Here is an 11,504-nt window from a genome sequence, read left to right as displayed (position 1 = left end):
GTTGATGTATTCAGCAAACCTTGCCCTTCTGGAGCCCTGAGGGATCCCACAGGATCACTGTCAGTGGGAGGAAGGAGCATTTAGCTGTCCATCTTCCTCCCGTGTGCAATGCCAGTGTGTCCTTCCATGTGCTCTGTGCAGCCACAGAGAAGAGAAGAGCAGAGAGGGAAGGGGCCGGGCCCAGGGCTGTGCCCCGGGGCTGAGCCTTGTGGGCAGCCTGAGGATCTCCTGCAGTGCCACAGCAGCTCTTCTGTCCTGCCTTTCTTTGCAGCTGAACCTGCTGGTGAAGGTGGTGCAGCTTCCCAAGCCACGTCCAGGTCTGAGCCCCTGGGAGATGCTGAGGGTAGGTCAAGGCCTTTCCCCTGGGAGAGCTGCCAGCTCAGAGCCCAAAGCTGGGCCAGGGGGGCATCGCTGCAGGTGCCAGCACAGAACCATGCACGTGTGTGCCCTCGCCCTGCACGATCCCCTCACCGCTCCTGCGGCTCAGTGGTGCCCGTGCAGATCAGCAGAGATGGCAGAAGCTTCTGTGGCTAGAGCCCTGATTTTGTGAAATCGACTGGGAAATGGAACTATGTTGCTCTAAATTTCTCTGACAGGGAATTACCCAGCTACAGGTCACAAGAAACCCCATGGGCCATCCATAGTCAAGATGCCAGTACTGAAGGAAATGCAGCAGGCAGGACAAGGTGGGTGCATTTCCTTCTGCCTTCCCCTGGGACTCAGCAGCCGGGGCCTTTGGCTGCACATCTGGACACGCCGTGCCCAGCACAGTGGGAAGGGATCCATGGCAGCCTCGCTGCCCCGCTGCTGCTTTCACGCCCTGCAGGGCTGCTTCCCAGCCTGGCCTGGCTGCAGCTTCTGCCCAGCCTCTGCAGGAAGGCATTTGGCATCAGCTGACAGGCAGCCCAAACTGCACCATGGGCCTGAGATTCCCTGCAATTTCTTGGTCTCTTGGGAGATCAGGAAGGGAACCTGTTTGGAGAAAGGAGGGCCCTGGTTCAGCATGAAGAGTCTGGCCATCTCCCGGAGCCTAACCCTTTGAAAAGCATTCCCTGTTGAAGATGCCACCTCCCCAGTAGGGAACAGCTCTATCTGATCCAGCTGTCTATTTCCTTTAACAAGCGATGGACCAAAAAGCTGTACTGAAGGTGGCATTTCCCGGGCTAAGTGGCGGCTCATTGGAAGTCCCTGCAGGAAGGAAGGCAATGCCAGACACGGGCACAGGCACAGCAGGTAATTGCTGTGCCAGGCTCAGCCCTGGCTGGGGCTGTGTGGCAGCAGCTCTTCCCCCAGGGCCTGCCCTTGCCCAGCCTGGCAGCAGCCAAAGCTGGAGGCGCCTCGGCTTCCAGGCCTCTGGAGCTCGTTCAGAGCCCCGGGGAAACGGGACTGGTGCAGCAACGTCCCTGGCGCTGCAGCTGCTGCGGAGCTGGCCCTGAGTGCCCAGAGGCCCAAGGCACAGGAGCAGCCCCGAGCAGGAGCCCTGCCGCCAGCCCAGGGCCAGAGCCAGCCCTGGCTCCCGACTGGGCAGGGGCTGCGCTGGGTCCTGACAGGGCCTGAGCCTGTCCCCTGGGGCTGGGGGAGCTGTCACGGGGCAGGGAGTGGTGAAATGAGTGACACCTGTGGCATGGCCGCCTGTAGTTTTTCTCAGGCCTTTAGGGAGGGTTTCTGCAGTGGAAATGAGAGAGTCTTGCAAGGCCCTGGGGTGTTCCCCCACCTTTCCAGGGATGTTTCCCAGGGCCTGAAAAGAGTCTGGAGTGTGACCAGGAGCCAGCCCAGAGCTCCCCAGGCTGCTGTGCATCTTTAGCTTTATCCATTCACATCCGACTCCCACAAACTTACCTGACCCCCTTGCAATGCCCAGTTCCCTGAGGCAGAAGGGGACTCCAGCGCACCATGGAAATGGTTCTTATCTCTGCTCCCTTCTAGATGAGGTGTCTGGGAAGACTTCTCCATTAGCTTGGCTGCATAAAGTGTTGGTCCTATCTGAGCCCCTCTCAGGTATGTTCTCAGTGTGCCACCAAGGAATAATTGCTGACAACCTGGCAGGAATCAGGTGACAGAGGCTTCTGTGGCTGTTGTGTTACAGGTGTGCCTGCAGGGAGGATTTCTCCAGCTCCTTTGGTGATTTCTACACAGAAGCCTGGCTCCCATCGCAGGGGTGAGTGGTGTGTCCCTGCTGACCCCACAGGCTGAGCCCTGCTTTTGTGGGATCCGTTCCTGGGAAACGAAACTCTATTGCTCTAAGGTCCTCCGAGGGGAAAGAACAAAGGCAAAGGACACCAGAAAGCCCATGAGCCATCCAAAAACATGAGGCAAATGCTGAAAGAATTGCTGCAGGCAGGACAAGGTGGGTGCATTTCCCTTATGCTTCCCCTGGGACTCAGCAGCCGGGGGCTTTGGCTGCACATCTGGACACGCCGTGCCTGGCACAGCAGGAAGGGATCCATGGCAGCCTCGCTGCCCCGCTGCTGCTGCTGCTGCTTTCACGCCCTGCAGGGCTGTTTCCCAGCCTGGCCTGGCTGCAGCTTGTGCCCAGCCTCTGCAGGAAGGCATTTGGCATCAGCTGACAGGCAGCCCAAACTGCACCATGGGCCATGCCCACCCTGAGATCCCCTGTAATTTCCCGGTGTTCAGGCAGATCAGAAGGGGCAGCTGTTTGAAGAAGTCAGGGCCCTGGCCTACCCAAATAGTTTATATGATTTCCTGTTCCATATCAAAGTGCTTGGCAAGCATTCCCTCCTGAAGATGCCCCTTCCCGTCTCTTTATTGATTTCATGTGGTCCAGCTGTACACTTTTCTTTCTCCAGAGAAGGACAAAAAAGCTGTGCGGAAGGCGGCGTTTCCCAGAGGAAGCAGTGGCTCCATGCCAGCCTCTGCTGCAGGAAGGGAGGCGATGCCAGGCACAGGCCCAGGAGGTAATTGCTGTGCCTCTGGGCCTGAGCCCTGCTGAGGCTTGAGCTGCCCTCTCTGCTGCCTGGCAGTGTGGGCACTGCCCGGACAAGACTGGCACAGCCCAGGGGAATTATCCCGAGCAGGCTCAGGGCACTCGGGTACTGAGCAGTCCTGCTGGGGTCCCTCCATGGGAGACACTTCCTGAAACCTGGCAGTGACTGCATGGGGTGCCCATGGTGGGGAAAGGGGAGAGGGGGAGAGCAAGGCTCCAGTGTGTCCTGAGAGGGCCTGGCTATGTGCCCTTGGGCTGTGGGAGCTGTGCCAAGAGAGGGAGGGAGGGAGAGAGGGACTGCAGGAGGGAAGGAGGTAGGAGTGGTTCTGGCACTACATACTGCAGTTATCCCCAGGAATTTAGGGAAGTCTCCCTTGGTGGGGAGGGAGAGAGCCCCAGGGCCCTGGGCTGCTCCAGCTGCCCCTCTAGGGATGTTGCACAAGGCCTAGAGGGAGCAAAGATTGTAAAGGGTGTGGAGATTAACCAGGAGTCAGCCCAGAGCTCCCCAGGTCCCTGTGCAGCTTTGGCCATGGCCACTCACATCTGACTCCCACGACCTTACCCGACCCCCTTGTAGTGCCCAGTTCCCAAAGGCCAAAGGGGAACCCAGCAGAGCATGGAAGCAGTTCCGTTTTATGCTCCCTTCTAGATTGGGATGGTGACATGGATTCCAGGCTTGTCTTTCTGGATGAGAGTTTGAAGACCTCAGCAGATGGTGGAGGCAAGTTCGCAAAGTCCCTTTTTACTTAGAGAATAATCAGTGTCAGTGTGGCAAAAGGTCACACTTGTCCCACTTTCCTTAAGAGTAGGAAGGTTGTTGAATTCTGGAAGCCTTGCCCTGCTCCCATCTGGAGCCCTGAAGGATCCCACAGGATTGCTGTCAGTGGGAGGAAGGAGCATTTAGCTGTCCATCTTCCTCCCGTGGGCTATGCCAGTGTGTCCTTCCATGTGCTCTGTGCAGCCAGGGAGAAGGGCAGAGAGGGAAGGGGCTGGGCCCAGGGCTGTGCCCCAGGGCTGAGCCTTTGGCAGCTCCTTTGCCAGCCCCAGGGAGCCTGAGCTGCTCCTGCTGCCACTGCCAAGCCCTGGCCCTGCCCGGGGCTGGCTTTAGAGCTGCTGGCAGCTCCAGGGAGTCCTTTCTGCCCCGACTGCCCTGCAAGGGACTCCTTCTATGCCAGTGTGGGGCCACTGCAGGCACGAGGTCCCCCTGCCCCTGCTCCTGACTGGAAGGCAGAGCTGAGGGAGTGCCTTGGAGGGCATCAATCACCCAGGTGCCCTCACTGCCACTTGGGCCTGAAGGAGAATCTTCAGCAGGGTCACAGGAGCTGTTCTGTCCTGCCTTTCTTTGCAGCTAACCCGGTTGGTGAAAGTGATCTGGCTTCCCAACCCACGTTCAGGAATGAGCCTCTGGGAGATGCTGAGGGTAGGTCAAGGCCTTTCCCCTGGAAGAGCTGCCAGCTCAGAGCCCAAAGCTGGGCCAGGGAGGCAGCGCTGCAGGTGCCAGCACAGAACCATGCACGTGTGTGCCCTCGCCCTGCGCGATCCCCTCACCGCTCCTGCGGCTCAGTGGTGCCTGTGCAGATCAGCAGAGATGGCAGAAGCTTCTGTGGCTGTTGTGTTCCAGGTGTGTCTGCAGGGAGGACTTTACCAGGTCCATTGGTGGATGTTGCACGCAGGCCCAGCTCCCGTCGCAGGGGTGAGTAGTGTCTGCCTGATGACCCCACAGACTGAGCCCTGCTGTTGTGGGACCCATTCCTGGGAAATGGAAATATTTCTCTTAAGGTCCCCTGAGAATGGAGAAGAAACTTAGAGGAGACACTAAGTCCCTGGAGGCATCCAAGCACATGGAGAATATGCTGAGTGATCTGGAGAGACGTGGTGGGTGCATTTCCCTCATGCTTCCCCTGGGACTCAGCAGCCGGGGGCTTTGGCTGCACATCTGGACACGCCGTGCCCGGCACAGCGGGAAGGGATCCATGGCAGCCTCGCTGCCCCGCTGCTGCTTTCACGCCCTGCAGGGCTGCTTCCCAGCCTGGCCTGGCTGCAGCTTCTGCCCAGCCCCTGCAGGAAGGCATTTGGCATCAGCTGACAGGCAACCCAAACTGCACCATAGGCCTGAGATCCCCTGTTATTTCCCAGTCTCTGGGTAGATGCAGAGAGGCAGCTCTTTGCAGGAGGGAGGGCCCTGGAGCAACTCCAAAACGCTGGGCATTTTCCTTGTCCTTATCCATGTCTTTGACTAGTATTGCCTGCAGCAGAAAGGCACAGCACAGAGGAATTACAGTGTGCAGGCTCAGGGGTTCGGGTACTGAGCAGTCCTGTGCCAAGGGGTGGCAAGGAGCCTGCAGGCCCCAGCTCTGGGGGAAGCAGGGAGTGAGAACGTCCTGCCCGTATCCACCGTGCTGCCAGCTCAGCAGTGCAGCTCAGCATAGGCTCATGCTCCCCATTGCTCCCACAGATGCAGCCGGCCCCACAACACGTGCTGACAACATCTGGGAAAGCACGAGAAGAGTTTTCTGCTGGGGAACACCGTGTTTGAAGAAGATGATGGCCATTGTGGCTGGTGCTGCACTTTGCCTGATGATGTGCTGTGCCGCAATCTGGTATTGCTGGAAGAGAAACTGGTGAGTGTTGTGCTGATCTCTAGCTCAAACAGCTTCCTTTAAAGGCTGCTCATAGTCAGGGAACATTCCCAGAGAGCCTGGGGTGGAGTTGTTGCCAGTCCTTGGTTCTCCAAATAACTCTGCTGAGGGTTCTGCTGCTGCCCAGTGCTTCCATTGGCCTCTCAATTGCTGGGCCTTGTCCTGGGGCCCCGCTGGGGCTGCAGCCAGAGCTGGCTCCCACTGAGGCTGCCTGGCCAAGAGCAGCCCCAGGGGCACGGGGCAGAGGCAGAGGGAGGTGGGGAGGAGAAAGAGCAGGGCCGAGGTTGCCCTTGAAAGGCAGAGGCGCTCTGGGGCCCGCTCCTGGCCAGGGACCCTGCCCAGAGCCGTGCCCTGCTGCCCGGGGCCTTGAGGGGCAGCTGTCCAGCTGGGCCCAGCTGTGCCAGCAGCTCCAGCCGTGCTGGGGAGCCTTGCCAGCTCTGGGCCCTGCTGTGCACCAGGCTCCCTGTGTGCCACTGGCAGCTGGGGCCTCAGCCACCTCCTCTCTCTGCACAGGCGTCTCATTGAAGAAAAACTGAAAGCTGCTGGCTGGACACAAGATCTCTACTGCTGGAAGAGCAACAGCAGCTTGTCTGATTCGGACGAGTTTTCATTTTACCACTTCCGAGCTCTACGGTGATTTGAGGCCCCCTCCTTCCACGGCTGAATGTGAAAGCCCCCAGGAAAGGCTGTGGGAAGTTCTCAAGTGAATATTGACTGAGAGCTTCCAAAATCATCTTCCAAATTTTAAACATAGTTTTAGAATCCTGTTAAGGCAACCTTATTTTCTATTCGCTTTTCATTTTTAGAAATATTTAGAAATATTTCTTGTAGAGACAAATCCCCAATGTTTCTTCCCCGCTTCCACAGTAGTGTTTTTGAAAGTAGTGTTACAGTTCTGGAAAGTTTTTTTGCACTTATACTATAAAAATAAAATAAAATGGCATTTCAGTGGTAATCTTTACTCTGCAAAGAACTAAGACACCCTAAGACACCCAGCCTGCTGCAGAGGCAAAGATCTTTTCCCACGGGAACTTTGTACCTAGTCACAACCAAGTCACGAAAAACCTTTTCCCTGATATTTCCTGGGATTCTTGACCAGCTTACCTCTTAGTCTTCAGAGGCAAACTTTGAGCACAGTGGGAATCTCTTCAAGTCACCATCTTTGTTTGCTTCTGCAAGAACTGCCTCAGTTCCAGAGCAGGGGCTTCTCCCAGCTTCCAGCTGCCCCCAGGCTCTCCTCCCGGCCTGCTGGGCTTTGTTGGCTGGCACAGCCTGTGCCAAGGGCCGGCAAGGTGCCTGCAGGCCCCAGCTCTGGGGGAAACAGAGGACGTCCTGCCCGTATCCACCGTGCTGCCAGCTCAGCAGTGCAGCACAGCACGGGCTCACGCTCCCCATCACTCCCACAGATGCAGCCGGCACCACAACACGTCTTCCCCATGCCCAGAAGGGAATTGGTTTCTGCCAGGGAACACACCGCTGGCTGGAGTTAATGACAAGCTTGGCTTTTCTATGGCATGCAGGGGATTGGGGGACCCCTGTAAGGATGGCACTTGGCCGGGGTCCGTCATGAGGCACACGAGCTGGACTGGGGTTTTGTAGGTGTTGGGTTTTGCAGGAAGGCATGCAGGGCTTTGTGTCCTTTGTAAGTGGTGCATGTGGCTGGGGTTCCTCGTGAGGTTCTTAGGGGATTTGAGATCTCTTCTGAAATGAATGGGCAGGAGATCTTTCTCCTTTTTAATGCCTTTATTAAAAAGAATCAGCTCAGGTGGGGAGAAATCAAAGGGTCGTGCCCACACCGCCGGTGCTCCCAGGAGTGGCCCGGAGAAGGAGGATGATGCAGCTGTGTCCGCTGGTCTGCAGGCAGAGCTGGGGATTCCGTCCTCACCAGAGATTAGGAGATTCCGCCTTTTCGGTCCAACACCTCGGGTCCTCTCTCTAGTCAACACCCTTTCAGGTTAGGGTGAGAAACAAAAAGGATCAAGCAGGCACTGGACTATGCTCCCATCCTTACACATCACCTAGGTCCCCTAGTTCTATGTTGGCTCGTTATTTTTAGGGGTTTTCCTGGAAAACTGCAAAATTTGGTGCAATGCATTTCTCATCTGCATACTAGCTCTGATGCCTCTCCCATTCTCCTGGTACCTGCAGGGTCCCTGTGTCACTCCCTGGCAAGCCTCAGGGGGACAATGGTTAATCACCAACCATTAACAGGTAATTGAAGAAGAACTCTTAACAATGAAGCTAACTTAACAGCAACTGGTCCAACTTGTTTTAACTCTGCAACCTGAAAAAAAATAGATAACTTATTATTCATAACAGTCCCCCCTCTTTTTCTTTGATCAGGCTTAAGCTTAAGCTTGCATCAACTTACAATTTTTGGCTCATTAACATAGAATTTCCTATCTTTTTTTGTACTGATTATAAATTTCCGGAGCACTCTGGTGATCCACCCAACTTCATTACTTTTTTTTTCCAGTTTAATCTCTTTAGAGATCCTTAGGTTATTCTGTACAGCAGATGTCACTATTTTAATTAAACAGGGAAATAAGAACGAACTAACAAGTATACACACAGTGAAGGTTATAGTTTTCTAACTTTTTTTGAAAGTCCATAGATTATCCCACCAACTGGAATCAAGAAATGAAGGAGTCCTTTTTTGATTTCTTACCTATGCCAGTTTTCTTATTTCATTTAAGATGTCTCTCATGACTGCTCCAGTTAATTTGATTTGATAAATTACTGTTTTGGTTTGGGTGAGTTGGTCATTAATGTGATTAAGAGCTTATGTGGTCTGATTCGATATTATCTCTAATATTGCTTGTAGCTTCATAAGTTGGTTTAATATATATCGCTTCTTCAATTTGGTTTTTCTTAAATCATCATATATAGGGACTGTATACTTGATCCAGATTCTTTGGGTAATATAAAGAAAGCTTGTTTTATAATTCTAATGATGCAACTGCCAGACCAGTCTCTTGGCAATTCAGTGGATGCTGTGGTACCATTGACCCAAAACAGGTGTTTAGGGGTCTCCCGAAATAGATTAGTTTTTGTTGTGCCCTCCCAATATTTAGAAATACCTTTTCCTCTGACCAGATTTACCAGGCTTGCTTCAGTAGTATCACGTTCAAAGCACCACCAGGCCTCTTCTACAGGGTGCTCTCCCAGGAGTGGCTGCCTAAATGTGGCAGTGTTCTGGGCTGTGTAATATATTTTCTTATTCTCTTGATAAAGGATCAATTGGGAGAGGTTAACACAATTATAGTTTAAATTGGTGTGGACTCTCAGCAAGGAACTTACTTCTTTCTCATAGAGAGGTTGGTAGCGCTCACTGCACGGCTCTCTTGGGCTCCCCGGAGCACCACCAGCAGTCAGAGCCATCGCTACTACCCTTCCCAAGAGTCCGGTATGGGTCATCTTGCACATCCTGCCCACCTGGCCTTGCCTCTTGAGGAGTTTACTGAGAAGAAGTTTCCAAGCTCTTTAGAGTCTCTTGCTCCTCTGGGTAAACCTCTCTTGATCTGTCCCTGCTAATTTGGTCCCTCCTAGGGGAGCACTCTGCAGAAGATTAATCCAGAGTCTTTGCTACTAAGTTGGGAGGACTTCACCAGAATTACTTATTAACAATTTTTAACTTTTACAAATTTCTTAAAACACTTTAAGACATGTTATGATTCTAAACTTTTTCTTATGCAGTTCATCAGTCTTTTGGAGTGTCAACTTTAAGTCATTTGGTCTTTTTATAATAGTATATTCAGCTGAATTAACTCCTGCTGTGGTTGAATCCTGTCCTGAGCTAGAGTGTGAGGGTGGTGTGGAATCTGGTCCAATACCAGAGGGAGACACTGACCAATCTTGTCCAATGCTCGGGGGTGGGACTGGTCCTTTAATTCTCGTCATGTGGGTCTAACCTTTTTCTCTGGTCTGCACAGCAGAATTAGTGATGACTAGTACCTGGAAGGGACCTTCAAATTTAGGCACTAGTGGTTCACTATTCCAGGATTTTATCAAAACCCAATCTCCTGGGTTGATGTCATCTGCTTTTGTGTCAAGAGGGGAGGTTTGAGGGAGGTATCCTTTTTTTATTCTAAGTCCTTCTAGGGTTCTTCACAATGACTTCTAAATATTTTCTGGTAGCTTCTTCTCCTTCCAGATAGTCTCCTGTGCTACAGGGTGTTAACAAGAATGGCAGTCCAAACATCATTTCATAAGGTGAAATCCCTATATCAGACCGGGGTCTTGTTCTGATGCGCAAAAGCGCTAGGGGCAAACACTTTAGCCAGTTCATTTTTGTTTCTTCGATCGATTTAGTTAATACTAATTTTTGAGAGTTTTGTTCCTTCGTTCCACCCTCCCAGAACTCTGGGGTTGCCATGGACTATGCAATCTCCATTTTATTCTTAAGGCTTCAATTATATTTTGCAATGTTTGGGCTACAAAAGGTGGACCTCGGTCGGACTCTATGGTATTCACCATTCCCTTCTGGTTCACTTTTTGGAAAATTAAACACTCTTTTGTAATTGCTTTTGCTAGGTCATATACACTTATGCACAGGTTCTTTCTTAGGAAATAATCACATAGTCTTTGGACTCCCCAATGGGTTAATATATGTAATTTTTTTGGCACCATCCGAGCAAGTGCTTTGTTTAGAAACACCCGTCCGTCCGATGTTAACCACTGCCCCCGTTGCCCTTGATATAACTTTAAATCTTTAATTTTTTTTTCACAAGATATGGGTTCTTCTCTTCTTTTTCCCTACTCAGGTGTGGTTTTTGCTTTAAAAACTTTTACTGAATCCCCTGGTTCTAAAGCTGCTTCCTTTGCTCTCTTGATCAGCTAGCAAAGGTTTCACAAATTTAGGCTGAACAGTTTGGGGGTGCAGTTGCTCCACAGTAACAGCAGCAGCTTTCACTCAAAGGGACTTGAGGCTTCTCCATTCCTCCTGTCCCTGACAGTACTGGCCTGTCCTTGCCTGCTCCTGGTGGTGGACTCTCCCACTCTTTGTTACCTTGGACTGTGGGATAGAGTTGCTTGCCCCCACACTTTCTCTGGCTATAGCAACCATGATCCTTGCTTTGGCCCTTGCTTTTTCTTCTTCCCTCCTTAAATACACCACCAATGCTTCCCTCACTAACTCATTAATGTCTTTCTCTGGCCAATCTTCAATCTTTTCCAGTTTTCTCCGTATATCAGGCCAAGATTTCGTAACAAACTGGACCTTTAATTGCACTTCACCCTCTTTGGTGTCTAGGTCTGTTCTGGAGTACAATTGAAAATTCCGCTTTAGGCGATTAAGCCAAGTAGCAGGAGTTTCATCCTTCTCTTGTGCGCCCTCAAATGCCAATTTTGTTTTAGTTCCTTTGGGAACTGATTCTCTGATCCCTCGAATTATCAGAGACCTGGACTCCATCATGGCTTTCCTCCCTTCCTCCTGATTAGGGCTCCAATTGGGATCCACTAGTGGCAATTTGTCTTCACCTGATGGCACTTGGGGTCCTGGACGGTTATCTTTTTCCCAAATTCTTATGCTAGTGGGTCTAATCATTCGGGACTCTTCTGGGGAAAATAATATATTTAGAATGGAATTCATCTCCCCCAAGTGTAGATATTTGGACCTAAGAACTGATCTGCTTGGTTAGCAATGCCCACGGGGTCTTCAACTAAATTCCCTAACTCCTTCTTGAATGCTCTCACCTCAGAAGCAGTTAGAGGAGTGTTTACAAAACCAACACCTCCTGCTATTCCTCCTATAGGAACTTCTCTAAGGGGAAAAAGTCTCTCTACCTTGGAGGTCCTGGATCGGGTACCGCAGTGTGGCCAATCTTCAGACACAAAATTACTCATTTGAGGGGTATTAGCATTAACCTGGACCTGCTGTAGGCCAACAGCTGTACCTGGTGATAAGAGGTTACCAGGTAAGG

At 52.1% G+C, this 11,504-nt stretch overlaps 1 long non-coding RNA gene across 1 annotated transcript; it reads left to right on the top strand.

The window, feature by feature from the left end:
• The first annotated feature begins 1,606 nt into the window (after nucleotides 1-1,606).
• LOC135307287 (uncharacterized) lies at nucleotides 1,607-2,915 on the top strand. The gene is made up of 4 exons (XR_010367991.1): nucleotides 1,607-1,998; nucleotides 2,087-2,158; nucleotides 2,246-2,347; nucleotides 2,808-2,915. It is a non-coding gene; the product is annotated as an uncharacterized LOC135307287 (long non-coding RNA).
• Nucleotides 2,916-11,504: the final 8,589 nt, after the last annotated feature.

Source organism: Passer domesticus, chromosome 9 (genome assembly GCF_036417665.1).
Source record: "Passer domesticus isolate bPasDom1 chromosome 9, bPasDom1.hap1, whole genome shotgun sequence".
NCBI lineage: Eukaryota > Metazoa > Chordata > Aves > Passeriformes > Passeridae > Passer > Passer domesticus.
The sequence above is the reverse complement of the archived record's forward strand: the minus strand, read 5'-3'. Positions and strand labels throughout refer to the sequence as shown.